This window comes from Xiphophorus hellerii, chromosome 20, assembly GCF_003331165.1.
Source record: "Xiphophorus hellerii strain 12219 chromosome 20, Xiphophorus_hellerii-4.1, whole genome shotgun sequence".
Classification (NCBI taxonomy): domain Eukaryota; kingdom Metazoa; phylum Chordata; class Actinopteri; order Cyprinodontiformes; family Poeciliidae; genus Xiphophorus; species Xiphophorus hellerii.
In genome coordinates this window covers 25,984,428-25,998,867 of record NC_045691.1, presented here as the reverse complement: position 1 = coordinate 25,998,867, position 14,440 = coordinate 25,984,428, and the positions used below count along the sequence as shown (strand labels likewise).

The following is a 14,440-nucleotide window of genomic DNA, read 5'->3' as shown; positions in this document are numbered from 1 at the left end:
GTGTGCAAGGTCTCCAGACAATTTCACAGCTTGATTTGGATTTCCACATGTGTTCCTTTAAACATGATTCTTCTGCAGGGCTTCAAAAAAAATGTCTTTTTGCATCAATAGAGATAAAAAAAAAACAACTTTTATCCTCCTGTTTTTTCAAACGTGTCTTGTATTTTATAACGGATTAAATTTCTTGAATGAATATTAAGACCTCTTCGATTTTCTTTTCTATCTTTTTTTAATTTTTTTTTACAAGAGTTAGAGTTAGTCGTAGTGGCCTTTTTTTGAGCAGTAAATTGAGAGGGGGGGAAAACACGCAGCAAATGGTCCGAGACCAGGAATTGAACCCTTGACAGCAATGACTCGATGACTGTAGCCACTCCTCCTGGTCCATGTGCTCTACCAACTGAGCCAACCCGGACTCGGTTAGTCTTTGCTGAAAATAGTTACTGTTGTGAGGCTTTTTCAACAGTGGAGATGAATTTTGAGGCTGAATTTTTAAGCGGCTCAGCTTTGCAATCCTATTCGTAATCACCATTAAGATGGCAGAGAGTGAAAACCATGACGCGGTTGTCAAGGCACATGAGCTGTTAGTCCAGTGTGATGTCTAAGTTGGCATGTTTACATGGACGTACGTAATCAGAATTGATAAGTTAAATAAATGCTCCAATAGGAATATTCAGTAATACTTTAGTTGAAGTGGTGTGCATTATACTGATATGACACAGTCATAAACATGACATAACACCTGTTATGAGCATGAATAAGTCTTCATTGATGTTTATGACTGTTGTCACAAAGTATCATTTGGTAATTAATGACACTTTTAAAGCAAATTTTACACTTTTAATGGACTTTACATGTAAGTCTTATTGGAAATTTGCATTAAAAGTTTCATTATTTACCAATCAATACAAAGTTGACACCTTTAATGCAACTTTTAATACAACTTTTAAAGCGACTTTGTATTAAAAGTGTCAATAGTCCTAAACATCCATAAACATCTTCATGTTCATGACACGTGTCATGTCAGCATTATGGACACCCCCTTCAAATAAAAGTGTTACCGAATATTCGGATTGAATTTGTAATAAATTTGTAATCTGAATGAGGGGGTTGTTTTATGAAAATGCACATCATGTTGGGACTAATTAGTTTTGCACCCATATAAAATGATACATTTGTATTATTCAGTCAGAACACATTTTAAACCGATCATAGCTAATATGAATAATACGTTGTTTTTTTTCTCTAGGTACTCCATTGTTCACCAAAAGCTAAACAATTAGGAATGTAAGATTACCTGGTAATTGTAGATTCATTGCGGGTGGTAAAGGATTCATGTATAGCTGTCTTGTAAATATCTTGTCTAGTGTTTTGATTCACTTCTGACTTGTCCAGGGTGTAGCCCTGTTTCTCATTCCCAACCCTAGACACCCCGATCAAGATCCAATGGGTCGAGCGTCCATCTTGGACTTACTCAGTCGCCACAGACTGAGGAAACCAGCTGAGTATGTTTGTGCTTGCTGACATTGTATAGTAAGTCTTCATAAGGACAGATATTTGAACCAAAAAAAGCGCTTTTGATATTTGTATGACTGCACAGTCATTGGTGAAAAGAGGAAACAGAGGGGGCTTAGGTAACATCCTTGTGGTGTACCAGTGTAGAGTTGCAGCTCAGAGTATGTATTTATGATCCTTAACCCCCGGTGGTCTGGCTGTTGAGTGTTAAAGGTAAACAGGATTTGATGTTAACATGAGACGTATATAGTTATACTTTTTTGCATTGCCAAGATGTTCTCGCTTGTTCCATGGCTGCTCTTATAATCTAGCATCATATAATTAATATCTCAAAGACAGGTGGTTTTTAAGCAATCAATGTGCAAGGACATATTTTCTTGTAGTACTACCAAACATTTCCCATTTCCACCTCTAAAAACGCTCCTTGGTTTAGAAAAAAGTAATTTTCATTTCACCAAGACTGCTTTTAGGCGAAAGCGTGACCTTGCTTCTGAAAAGGATGTCTTTGAAACTTAAAGAACTCAATTATACACAACCGCAGAGCAAAAGTTGGAAAAAAAAAATAGATCAAATTTAAACTCAACAGGCATCAGACAAATGCTGAGTTATATCCAGTGGCTGTGAGGTGTGGAGAAAATCTCCAAATTAATTTCTCATGGAGGTGTCACAATTTTTTTTAGCTCTTTGCTCTCACTGCTCTAATCACTGCACACTCTCTGCCTCTTATCAGTCACCCACACAGACAGGCGGCTTCTTGGAGACATTTTTGACTCGCACAAAAATAGTAGCACACACACACACACACACACACACACCCACGCACACACACACATAGTCCTTTACGCCCATTTGTACTCCATGGCTTACACTCCGGGATTACGGAAAATCGCCTTTCACCAATGCGACGGCAAGTGAGCAGATTTTCCACCAGTGCATGAACACTCTCTCCCTTGCGCGCATAGACACACACGTACTCACGCGCACACGCCATCATGCCATGCAGTGTCACGGGAGGTGCAAAATTGTCGCGCCCTGCTGGAGAAGTGGAGCCTCTTTCATCCCCTTTTTTTCGTGTCGGGTGTCTGATGGTTGGATTAAGCTGCAGGTGACTACCTTTCTACGTGCGGGCCGTGTCGCCGTTGAGGTCGGGTTGGTTTGAATGTGCGTCTGTAACTCTATCAAGCCGGCTGTCCTGTAGCGGCGCCTCAGCCTGTAGCCGTGCAGCATGGGGGGAGATGAGTCTGTTGCTCTGCAAATTTGTCTGCTCCCAGGTCTTCCTGCCACACAACTCTGCGGTTTGTCGCGGCGTGAAGGCGAGCAGCAGAGGGAGATTCTGAGCTTTAGAGCGGCGGTCCTCAGAAGAAGTGAGGCTTTAAAGTCTGAACCTGAACCTGAGGACACACCAGCTCCTCCCGTGTTAGAATGTAAATGGGATGTACAGTATGTGTAGTTCTCGAGTGACGCTTCATAAACAGGAGGATCAGATGTAAAAGTATTCATACTTCTTGGACTTCTTCACATTTTGTCACTCTGCAGGCACTAACTTGACTGTTATGATTTCTTTTACTGTAGTTTCCGCACTACAGGGCACACTGGATTATAAGGCACATTAAGCGAAACAAAACAGTCGGATAAGTCAGTCAGTCAAAGCACAGTATGCATTACTCTGCGACGCTCCTGACTACGGTGGCCGTAATGTAACTAAGACATTTTGACAGAGCACCGTGTACCACAAAAAAATAATTTCAATGTAAGTGAGCACCACCAGAATGAATCCATAACTAATCCACTACAGGGGGCAAAATTTTTAATTTCACCATTGTGGTATTATGTACTCATCCCCTTCAGAACTGATACCTCAAAAAAAAAAAAAGCAGAATCCACCTAATAAATAACGTTTGCTCCCCGAGTTTAATCTCATCTTTGCAGACGTTAAATGATGGATGCAGCATGTCAAAAGAAAGGCCTGTTGGCCTCTGCTTTGATTATGTAAGAACGGAGAAAGATCTCTGACACCCACAATAATAACAGGTTAATGTAGCTGGGCTGAGGTTGGATGTTACTGTGATGCTAATTACGCCAATAGATCTAGTTTAAAAGCGACGTCCTATAATTTCCTGCTGGGAAATCCTTAGCAATTATCCATATCATTCTCTGCCTGTAACTTACTCTTTTACACACGCACACACACACCCAGCCCCTTTTGTGTGTTCATAGAAACTAAACATCAAATGTTGCGGCGCAGCAGCTGTTTGGAGGAGCTTTGTTCAGCTGCAGGTGGAAGAAGGGAACCTGCGCCGTTGTAACGAAGAAACTCGAGCCGCGGCGCTTTCACGGCATTGATTTAACATTGAGCCAAAATGGAAGACGCTTCTGAGCTCTGACTGTCAAATAATTTGACATGACAGATGTAAGTGTGTTGGAAATGGAGAGGTATGTGGAAACAGCTCCGGTTCAGTGGATACAAAGGGAAATGGCAGAGGGACGACTTCTTCCTTGAGAAACTGACTAGGGTTGAGAGTTGCAGGTGGGAGGGGGTGGAAAAGGGCAATGAAAGTTGGATACTCAGGTTGAAAAAGTAAAAAAGAAGAAGAAGAAGAAGAAAAAAAGGGGAAATACAAAATAGAAAGTCTGTGGAGAGTGCTGTAAACCTGAAGGGGTGAGAGAGGCCGACATTAGTTTCAGGCCATTTGTGGCATTGTCATCTCGACGGCCTTCTCGCAGCACCTACACCGGGGCCAATGAGGCAAAACTGATGGAAAGCAGTCTGAATGTGAGCGAGAAAAGATCTTCCTTTCATTTAACCAGGCCTCACAAAGTGGGCTACCTCCCTGACCTGCAGTTAGGAAGAGGAAATGAACAAGGGGGGAAGAAAATAATTGAGCACATTGTATGCAGCTCCAATAAAACGTGACTCCACAAGCTCACGGAAAAGGCCCACAGTGTTTGCTGTTTGCTCAGCCAAAATGAAACCGTAATATACGTAATAAATAAGTTTTAAGTCGCATCCTTAAGTGTGCCTGTGTAGGATTTATTTTAATGCATTAGTTGCAGCAGCTCATTATGGTAATTCCGGTGGTTAATTTGGTTTGTGCAGTGTGGAGTTGGCAAAATGATCACAGATTACTCGTTCTGTATAATCGCATCAAAGCAAACGTAAACAAATGATTGCGTTTCTCCACCGCCCAGGTTATTTTTATACGCCTTGATAAATCTTGACTGTTCACTTCAGACGCCGATTGAATTTGTGGCTTTTTAATTGTATTTTAACTCTGCAGAGCTGCTAAAATAAACATGATGTATCCGTGTGCGCGGGATTACAGGTTTGCTCCACCGTGCGCTCGGCGTAATGTCTGCGCTGCAGTTTGCTCAGTACCCAAAATGATAACACTGTGGCTTATTTGCAATCTCATATCGCTCAGAGTATTTCATTACCGCTCATAATGACTTTATAATGTGATTTTTGGATCCGCTTGTTTTGTCTAGAGTTTTATTGCCTCCCATGTGCGCTCAAATACTTTGCCCCTGCTCTTTGTGTGTTCCTCGTGTAAACATCTACATGTTCATTTATGTGTGCACAATTACTGAGTTAAAACGATATTTTATGCCAGTTGATTTTTTTCTTTTCACGCTAAAATAGAATTTCAAAATTTATATTTGCCCCAATAGTAAAGCTTCAAATACAAAACATTTTTATTGTTTTTTTTGTTGTTGTTGTCGTTGTTTTTCAGTTTTGTATTGTTTGGCTGTTAGCTCTTACAGTATGGACATTGTGAAAATCAAGCTAAATAATACTGGGCTTAATCAAGTTAATGCTCGCAAAAGGCGTTCGTATTTTTTCCCGAGAGTCGGTTCAATTTTATGTAATTTAATTGCTGTCAAATCTTACAACAAGCTAACAACTGGTAAGTTAGTAGTTTTTGTAACAGAAGGGGATTTCTGCCTCTGTGTAAATCTTACTTTGAAGATCTGAAATGCTTTGTGTCACTGGACAGAGTTAAATCTCAACAAACATCGATTTGGGAGTTCCTCAAGTCTAAATACTCCTTAAATTCTTAATGTCCAAACAGTTTGGACAGGCTCTACGTGTACACCTAACCTGTGCAAATCTCACAAAATTTACTTTTCACAACTCTTTTTTCTTATCACAACAATTTTCCATCTCTAAATGCCATAGTTTGAAAAGTTTCCACTGTAGACATGAACACCACTTACCGTCACATTATGTGTAACATCATAGCTTTGGTGTTCTGTTTTTTTTTTTTTTCTTTATCTAGGACTGGTTTGTCTTCAGAATAAAAGACATGAAAAAAATAATTTTAAAAATTGAAAATTATAGATTTTCTAAATGTTGATATATTAAAACAGTTTCAGTGATTTCACCATTAAAAAACTCCATAAACGATAGCTGTGCATTGCATATTTTTTTTTACTGTTGATAAATTAGATTTCCAACTCCTGTTGCATATTAAATAGGAAAATATAAATACCTGCTTCCTCTGTACTGTCTATCGCTCATCATGCAGCCGCACTTCTTTTCTAACTTTTTCCCACCAGCAGTTATTACCAGAGCGCTGCTGTTTCCATCTCTTAAAACAAACTAACATGTAGACAGGGAGTTATAGCAGTCAATAACAGACACAAACTGTCCAGCTTTGTGACTGCTGCGTGCTTCCAGCTATAGGCGATCCTGTAAGGCATTTGATCTGTTATTACATCCATCTAAAAGTGAACTGACTGAGCATTAGATGCAGGCAGGCTGAGTGGTGGCAATAGAGAGAGAGCTGGAAATAAGTCAAGACATCCACGAGCCTGAGGCGGTCGCACCTTGCCGACCAGCACGCCTTAACTCTTAGCGTTCTTTCTGTTTGCGTGTTGCATACTCAGAAAGAAGCATTTCTGATTCTTTGCACAGGAAAAGAATCCTGTGCAAAGAATCTATGACGGTTGCCCATCATAGATTTCTGGCTACATGTGAGGTCAAATAGTTTGGCCTGTGGTTCCCTGGTATAGAGTACAAGGTTTCCCCCAGAAAACTTGCTAAGGTCGATGGTTGGGTGCTAGGGCAGTCGTTCGTCCAGCGGCCCGTTATGCTTTTGAGTTAAAAAATGTTTAAAGTTGACAGAAAATTAGAAAATATCACCTGATAATTATGTGTTAATGAAAGATTGGAAGATTCATACCTGAACACCAACTGTAAAGTCTTTTAAAAAAATGCAAACATTTCAAAAACACTCAAATAAATAAGAAATGCTAAGCCTGGTGGGGGCACAAGTTTAGCCTGGTGGCCCGCCAGGCTTACAATACACTGGGGGATTGAGCCTGCTTACTGTTGTTACACTGGAGTGTAACAACATCTTTTGCCATACATAGGCTGATCAGTGGCAGAGTTGAAATCAGACAGACGTCATTGATCTTAATCTGTAAATATGCAAAGTTATTGACCAGAACTCAGCTAAATAATAAGGCTAAAACTACAAACCGTGCCATTGTTGCTGATTCTTGTCTACATTTTTAAAACCACAAAAAGTCTATTTCTAAATCAGCCTACATCTAATTTTAATGTACAATGCAGTGATGTGTGGTCAGGGGAGGCAGAACCTCACCTGTCATAATGGAAAAATATAATGATAAAATAATTTCTATTGCTATTTTCACCCTGTGGTTTGTACTATAAAGTACCTATTTTTCATTTAGCTTAACCAATTTTGATTAGTTTTTCTTTAAAATTGCTGAATTTTCGCAATTTCCCATTCAATTGCTTGGAAGCGAAGCCGGTGAGGCAGCAGCGAATCGAGCCTCACCTGGGATTGATCAACCTCTCACTAACTGCACTGGCTGCCACTCTATGCTGTAAGTTCCTCCTGTCTGTACGTCGTCAATAAAATGGCTAAAAAACATTTAATGTATGAACTGATTTTCCATAATTTAGCTTATGTATATAATGTACGGTGTTTTTCGTGTGCTGAGGAGCGATCAGAAACGACAGAGAACAGATTCGAGGAGAGGCAGGCAGTTTTCTTGCCTCTTGGCAGGGGGCGCTCATGATCCCAGACATTGTGACTCCACAACTGCAGAGTAAGAGACAGTAACAGGGAGCTAGCCATGGAGCTAGCCATACAGTAAAGTCAAGTGATATATTTATAGTTTTCTCCTCTTACCACAGCAATCACTTATTAATAATCGCAAAATAAACATTAAGCCTAAAACCATACTACTGCAACAGACTGAATGTTCTGCTCTTTGTGTGGGAAATATTTCAATGTTTTTTTAGGGGTGTTGTTTTCAGTTGCTGTGGCATCAAGTCGGTGTGTAGCCTGGCCAATGCAGAGAGTGAGAAAGAAATGGTTTTGAGTTGTACTTTAACGGTTTTCCCTTTGCTGTGGAGCACAGCACGAAATTAATAATATCTACATGACCAAGTTTGTAGATATCTGTTTGATTGAGTTAACAGAATTATTCTACGGCGGCAGCACGGCTGGGCATGACATGTAAAAGAATAGCGTTTTTGCCCTCCAGCGTTGTCCACATGTGCAAAATTTCCTTATGTAAACAATAATGTGCCGGGGGTCTATATTTATAAGTCTGATTTTGATTAAGTCAGTGCCTCACCAGCTATGAACCTCACCACACGTCACTGGTACAATGTAAGAATAAATGTTGTTGTTTTTTTGTCAAATAAGAACAGAAAAGCAGGACAAATCAAAGCTTTAATTTGTGTTTTTTCTTATGGGTGGACTAGTGTTGCTCAACCTTTCCTGTCCAGCCAAAACTTGTTTTACCAGTCAAACAATCTTAACCATTTGAATCAAATTGGTATTTCACATTTTCGTCTTTACTTATTGCATAAATTCAGCTCATATCCTACAGTCTTGCTTTGTTTTAGGACTTATTTTCTTTTTTTTTGTAAAGTGCTTTGACCTTTTGAGTGGAATGACTGACGTACGAACAAACTCGCCTTGTGTTGGCTGGAAATTATCATGTCCGTGTGAAGCTGAGGTCACAGTGTGAAGTTGAGGTCATTTTCTTGATTTATTTTCTCACTGTGATATTTAGCTGCATTTGTTTTTTTCTCTAAAAAAAAAAAAAGTTTTTATGTGACATTTTGTCACCACAGAAAGTAGGTTTTACTCTCATCTCCAAGGAGCAAACTGAGTTTCTTGAAATGACGTCTCACTCTGGGCTTAAATTGGGACGCTCCTCTATCTATTTCTCCCCACCCTTAACATAATCCTCAGAATGCCTCCCAAAATTGAATGTTTCTGGGTTCTGAATCATCCAGAATAACAGCACGGTCTCCAGGAATAAAGTTGCCTTTAATCTTGTTCCACATACCTGACTTTTTGTTGGTGGGAAGTGCTCTCTAACCTTGTTTCTGCCAAAGAACTGCCAAAACTGTTGAGTTATTTCTGTTTATCCTGCATAGCTGCTCGGCGTAGACCTGATTAAAGTTTAGACGCTGAAGACGCACCATGACAGACATTACTGCTCCACTCTTGTCACAGTACACTTGCAGCTTTCACATAGTATTAGTACATCCAAGTTTGCCGAGTCTGACCATGTAAACTCCAGTTTTACAAAATTCCACGTGGAATTTTTTTTATTGTTTTTCATTTATTATTTATTTATGATGTCAAAGGAAATATTTGCTCCTACTGTAAGAAACTTTTTCTTAGAAACCCAACAACTTGCTTCTGAACTTTTTCATACTTTGCTGCTTGTTCTGTCACAATGAAGTTAGAAACGGAAAGGTTTAGAGTCCAAATGATCATTGTATCCTAAAACTTTGTCCGTTAATTTTTTTACATTTAGAGGACTCTAATCCAGAGCTCAAAAACTTTAAAAATGCTGTGATGTGAAACAGCATATGCAGATTTTGGGGGGACAAAGATAATTGAATGAATACACTATGACCCATCGAATTAAGAAACGACATGGTTAGAACCGGTCTACCAACTTGAAGACGACTAAAATTTTGACTACAGCCCTCACGTCATTCCATGGTCTAAAATAAAGTCAAAGCCTGATAAGAAAGTCAATTGTTGAAATCCAAATGAGCGTCATTGTCCACAAATGGAGAAACTACACAAGGAGGAACCTTCCCTGAAGTGGCCGGTCTCTCCGAATGACCACATAAGGACATCAACAACTCATGAAACTTTGCAACAAAATCACCACAAACAACCTCTGAATTTACTGCAGGTCTTATATCTTGTATTTCAGTGTTCATCATTCAGTAATTTGGACAAAAAAATGGTAAAATGGAAAATTTTCAAACTGAAAACCATTGCTGGCCAATCCAATAAGTCCACCTTTAAATGTCTAAAATGCTGAAACAAAATAAAGCGTCAACGACTTTCATCTAATTGAAATGTTACTGTGTGTTGTGTGATCTCAGAAAGGCTATCCAGGCTCAGAAAATAAAACCCTCCAATGTGGTTGAATTGAAACCATTATGTTAATAGTGGTGGACCAGAGTTCCTCAACAGTGAGCTGAAAGGCTGATTATTAGCTATTGCAAACATGTAATTTTAGTTGTTGGTTCCAAGAGTGGCACAACCAGGGATTAGGCTTAGAGGGATTTTTTATAATGCCAGATTGGTTTGGAAAGCAATTTTTCCTCTGAACAAACAAATTTATCATTTAATTTGGTATTTAATCAATTATCTTGATACTGGCATCCATTTGATGACTTGCAAACATTCAAGTGACTAAAAAATGAAAAACAGAAGAAACGTGTAAACTGTTGAGCATTATCTACAAGGAATGGCAAGTTGAGCAACAGTCTGTTCACTCTGTGTTCGCTCTGGCTGTGCACTTTAACTTTCAATAATCAACTTTTCATTACTCAATTTAAAAAACAAACAAACATCTACAGCAGGTGAAAAAGAAAACCACTGTATAATATCTGCATGTAGTGTTGCGAAGCCGTTTAATATGTATTTTCGAGAAGTTCCAAAATCTGACAAACACGTCTATTGACGTATATCTAACATCCGTTTACATACAAATGTATGAGATTATTGTCTGTATTTTATTATAAAAGTCTGCAACAATTTCTTGGCTACTACCAATATACACTTCAGGAGTAAACAGCCGGATGATTAGCTGACATCGGCCCGATATCCGATCCCAGAATGACATCAGTGTCGGGTCTAAAACAGAAACTGGACAGAATCTTTCCAATCGCAATTTGAAATTACAACATATGAACATCTTAACACTAAAAAATTGGGATTGGGGCTTCTTTGTTTACAAAAAATAAAATAAAATAAAACCCACAGTAGACTTTATTTACTGGAGTGCAGAGGGCCTGTAAGAGAAATTTATGGAAATTTGTCGGCAAACATTTTAAAACAAGATTTCTCTGTGTGAACACCCACACACACACACACTTGGGTCTGCTTCTCTGTGAGGACACGAGAGCTCGTGTGTTTGTGTCTCTGTTGTCTTCGCCCTCCCAGAAGCTGCGCCGCCGTTTCTCATTCAGAGCGCTCCCAGTCGGACAATTAGAAGGTGACAGTCCCATTAGAGCCCCCTTCTGTACTACAAAGGCTTTGTGGTGTTGTGAGTGACACGGAGCTCAGCCTCTCGCTAAATGACTGTCAGTCTGCCCCTCGTCCACTCTGACCTCCCTGGCAGCCTCCCTCCGAGCCGCTCCAGCTCCCCTCCGGACGCTCATTGGCAGCCTTGGCAGCTCCCTAAGCCAAGCATTGCCCTCCTTTCAAGCCAGGCCTTTAACTGATTGGTTGGACGGCGCTCGCCTTAGGCATGCCAGAAGGACTTTCAACTGGCCTCAGGGTGCGGCTGATTGGCCAGGCTGTCATCGCTGCACGTCTCCCACGGGAGCGTGTGGCAGTAGCTCCGGTTGAGGGATGCGATTTGACAATGGAGGTAGGCGGAGAGGAAAGGCGCGGTACCAGCAAAGTGCTCCTTGCTGCTCGCTCGACTCATATAAGTGTTTTCTTTTCATGCTCTGCTTTTCCCCCTATAGCCAGCCTTCCAGCAGCCAGCCAAGCCTGCAATGATAATTATCTCGTGGGCTGTTTTCCTCTATTTACCTATAGCCCTGGTACCGGGAAGACGCTGGTAAAGTGGACCAATTTAGCAGGTTTAATCTCTCCAGGGGTCTGTGGACTGTTGAGGTGGATAAGACAAGAACACGGCCATATTCTCCTTCCATTCCCGTTGCATTTAGGGAAAGCATCCTTCCTTATAAGTGAGAGGAGAATGGCTGTGTTTGCTCTATTCGTCTCCCTCTGCTGTGAATCAGGGTATTAACGCCATTGTTAATGCAGGGAGGCTACCAGTACATTTCAACACAATTTTTTTTTTTTTGTGCTTAATGCAAATCTCATCTAAATTGCCTGGCTAATGCCATAATTGGGTTTGTGAGTCACTTCTTAACTTCCATTAATATTTGTTCTCTCTCTAATTGCCTCCCCCCTATTCTTACATTTCACTCCTGCGTGTGGCTAATGGTCTGTGGTCGAGCCGGTGACGATGGGCTGTTCATGCATGTGAAATTGGGAGAGCATCCGATCTACTTTTTGTTAGGTAGAAAAATGTCTTAGATGTGGGTTGGGTTTCGATAAATGGAATGCAGAATGTGTCAGATTGTTTTGAATTTTTAGAGAGCGACTTCAGAAGCGTTTTCGGTCATGAGCCGCCACAGGATCCAACATCTTTCTGGGTTTCTTTTTTTTTGTTTGTTTTAACAGCTCTAAAAATGTTTGATTCAAAGGTCATTTATTAGTGATACCAGAGGCACCCAGAATTCTTTGTGGTCTTTTTTTTTTTTTAAACAGAGACATATTCATACATTAAAAGCCTCCTCTGTCTGACTCGTCTTTTTTAGCTAAACACATCACGTAAAGAGAAGTCGTCTGAAAAACTGGCAAAGCTGTGATTCAGGAGGGGCGGAGCAGCTTCTGTTCTGGTTGTGGGAAAACTCAAGAGTTCCTGAATGGATTCATTGGAGTTTGGCTGCATAGTCCATGGCCGTGTCCCACGAGACATTTCATCTGGGGTCCAGTGGGTGTAGTGGGGTTCCCTGGTGGCTTTGAAAGACCATTCAGGCCTTATGCATCCAAAGCCAACAAGCACAAGATCAAGATTGGAAGGACCTGGAGGATCACTGTCTTTTACAGATGGATGTTTATGTTAATACCCAAAAAAGGAGACATTGTCTTTTACTTTTAAATCCGCCTTTCACTGGCTCATGTCTTTGTATTACTGAATGTTGCTACATGTGGCTATTTTTCCTGATGTGTCATTTCCTTGCTCTGTCTGTATGTCTGTCTGTCTAGTTTATTATTACTTTTAGAAATTGTGGAGTACTCATTACTTTACACCAATATTTAGCTTTATACGTTTTAGATTATTATCCAGATAAACTCCTATTAGTTTATCCAGACAAACTGCTTCTAACTTATAAATTATGGAGAACTTATACTTATCTAGCAACCCAGAACAAGAGCATCTGGTTTATATACTTCACTCAACCCAGAGCAGAAATTAGATCAAACTTAGAACTCAGAGGAACTCCTATTAGTTTTCCTAGAGAAACTACTTGTTACCTTAGATCAACATTTAGCATTAAACTCAAGGCCTAGAGAAACTCCTGTTAGTTTACAAATCTAGAACAAACTTGGAAAAGTACCATTTAGTTTTATCAGAACAAGAATCTAGAGAAACCCCTATTAGATTATAAATTACGGACTACTTATTCTTATACTTTTTTTTTTTGCTCTTTCCTTTGGTTTGCTGTTTTGTTGTATTTCCTTCTAGTTCATATGAAGCTCTTTGAATTGCCTTGTTACAGAAATAAAATTACCTTACCTTAGCAGGTCCAATTCATAAAGAAAAACATCATCCCCCTCTTAATTCAGTTGTCTGGGTTAGAAAGCAGATTAGCTAAACCTCAGGTGGTGACTTTAACTTTTGTTTGGGTTGATGGGACTCTCGACTGTTTCTTTCCTGGGTGGTGGGAGACAACGTGAGCGAACGGTGGATGAACTGATACGGCGGCACATGCGCAGACCCAAAAGGCGGCGAGATCGCAAAATGAAAAAGAGGGAGTAAAGTACGAACAAAGCAGAAGCCCAGAAGTGTGCGGCACTCAGTTCATTTCCCATTCAGTTTCCGACCCATAACAGAGCAGGCTGCGCTTCTTTATGAGCGTGACGGAGAACTGTGTGCGATGGTGGCTGTCACTGGCTCTCACTTGAGAGATATTAAACCTAAGCTCTCCACAGCTTCCCTCACGCAGGCCGCCTTGTAGTGTGTGACTATTTTAAAAATTGTCATTCCCTTCTTATGACACATATAACCGCACTCTTGTGTCAAAGATTGTTGTTGTAGTTTCCTGTTTTGTTTTTTTGGGAGGGGACGGGGGAGGAAGGAGAAAGTTTGGAGACTTGTAGAAAAAAAAAACTTGAGGTCCCACATTTTCCCTAATTGGAAATTGTTGCTGCCATTTTGTCAGCCCATCTCTTGTAATTCTTTCATCCTCCGGCTTTCTTATTTTCCTCCCGTGTCATTTTATTTTCTCGGGATGTTTGTGTGGATGGCCTATCAAACTATTTGAATTCCCCTCTCCCCATCAAAAACGGGGCACCGTCGGCTTTGAAGAGTGACAAGCGCGCAGCAGGAGGGATCAAAGCGATGCAAAACTGGAAATTTAAGAGGAAGTTAAAAAGCATGTAGTTTTGCCATTTCCCTCATGTTCAACAAAGAGAAAACAGACACTGCGGAACAGCGGGGAGAGATGAGACATTATCAAACAGCGATTTTCAAGGATGCCTGCATAGTTCACGGAGGCGCCGATGCTTTTGATAATGCTGTTTAACATAGCAATGCACCCATTTGCAGTAAGTCATGTTAGCAGCTGTTCCGGCAGCCCCGCGACTGCAAAGGTTCCTTGTGA

The 14,440-nt window shown here is 40.4% G+C and overlaps 1 protein-coding gene across 2 annotated transcripts in view; it reads left to right on the top strand.

The window, feature by feature from the left end:
• The window catches only part of cdh4 (cadherin 4, type 1, R-cadherin (retinal)), a 307,449-nt gene that overhangs the window by 206,935 nt on the left and 86,074 nt on the right, over positions 1-14,440 (top strand). The window lies entirely within an intron of this gene.